General features: G+C 43.5%; 1 protein-coding gene across 1 annotated transcript in view; it reads right to left on the bottom strand.

Moving 5' to 3' along the window:
- LOC140945593 (protein glp-1-like) overlaps positions 1–1,845 on the bottom strand; it is a 48,776-nt gene that overhangs the window by 31,170 nt on the left and 15,761 nt on the right. The gene's annotated exons all lie outside the window — the stretch shown is intronic.

Genomic DNA, 1,845 nt, shown 5'->3' with positions numbered 1-1,845 from the left:
GCGAAGAGTGAAGAACCGGATGTAGCTTCCTCAACATGCCTCCGATGTTTGGAAGGCCCGGGTGGTACGTCACTGTGAAGGGAATCCTGGTATTTTCCTTTCTTGGTTTATCCCTCAATGCTTCATTTCTAGGTGTTTGTCTCGCTCTATCCACTTGTTGTTGTATGACATTCTTCTTATATCCCCTTTCTTCTAAAGAACTACACAAATCCCGCGCTCTGCTTTCAAAGAAAGCCTCCTTGGAAAAAATCCTCCTCAAACGTAATGCTTGTGCATAGGGAATCCCTTTCTTGCAAGAGTTCGGATGACACGACACCCGGTGGAGATACTGATGGCTATCGGTGGGTTTGATGTAAACATCCGTCTCCAGTTTTCCCGATTCATTCACGACTTTAACATCTAAGAATTCCACTTCTTGATAGGACCATTTTGATGTAAACTTGATCGTTCTATGCGCACTGTTTAGATAATTAATAAAATCTTTAAGACTTTCCTCCCCTTCTGTCCAAATTATAAAAATATCATCAATATATCGCCACCAAGTTTGGGGTTTTATTAAAGCGTTTGAAATCAACTGTCTTTCTAGTTTGTCCATAAAAATGTTAGCATACGACGTCGCCATCCGAGTCCCTATCGCAGTGCCTAGTTTCTGGACAAAATGCAGCTCATCAAATTCAAAATTATTGTTCTTAAGAACTATTTCTGTAAACTCTACCAAGTCGTTCTTGAGATCCCCTAGTTTCCTCCCATTCTCCACATTGGAATCCCATGTTAACAACGCCTCTTTCACCGCCTCTATCCCCTCATCGTGTGGTATGTGGGGATATAACCCCACAACGTCGACTGTACATAATATCGCCCCCTCTGGTAAGGTGTCGATGTTCTTGAGTTTTCTTAAAAAATCGTTAGTGTCCTTTATGTAAGAATTAATGGTCGGAACTATAGGCCTTAAATGGTAGTCTACAAAGCTAGAAATTTTTTCCGTAGACGTGTTGCAACCCGATATAACCGGACGTCCTGGGCAGCCCTTCTTGTGGAGTTTGGGTAGCAAATAAAACCTTCCGGCCCTCTCGTCTCCTGAAGCCAACAAATAGTCTTTAGTTACATCATCGATGTTCCCTTTTCGATGCGCTTCTAGTATGCTTTGGTTGACTTTCTTAATCATGGCCCTTGTGGGGTCCTTCGGTAGTGGCTGGTATATCTCCTTATCAGTTAATTGTCGCATTGCCTCCTGCACGTAAGCTTCTTTAGCCATGACGACAACTGCAGACCCTTTATCGGCTTAATGTTTGATAATAATATCATCATAGGTACGAAGATCTTGAAGCGCCTGTTGTTCTTCTCTTGTGAGATTGCGTTGATACGGTGTTCCAAAATCATGAGCCAATATGTCCCTCTCAAGCGCTTCAACATAAGCCTCAATCGCTAGCTCCCTGTTCCTTCCTGGACTCCAACTTGACTTTTTTCGAAAAGCTGGTAAGCTTGAAATTTCCCCCTCTACATCGTCCTGATCCGTGTAAAAATACTCTTTCAACCGCACCCGTCTCACATATTCCTTAATGTCTCGTCGCAAAGAATAAATATCGATCTTTTCCGGAGTTGGCAGAATTTCAATCCTTTTGACAGCAGTGAGACCTCCCCCTCAGTCAAAACTCTCTTAGACAAATTCACAACAGTCTGATAACCCCGACCTCTTGTGTCTCCCTCCGCCCGGCTGTCACCAACCCCCAGTGCTTCAATTCGCCTACTTTCAAAAGTCGAGCTCTCATCCCTCGATGTTTGAGCACATGAACGTGGTTCAATGAAACATTCCACCGAGCTATTGTCCTCACAACGCTGATCATA

This window comes from Porites lutea, chromosome 8 (assembly GCF_958299795.1).
Source record: "Porites lutea chromosome 8, jaPorLute2.1, whole genome shotgun sequence".
Taxonomy (NCBI): Eukaryota; Metazoa; Cnidaria; class Anthozoa; order Scleractinia; family Poritidae; genus Porites; species Porites lutea.
This window is presented reverse-complemented; position numbering and strand designations above follow the sequence as displayed.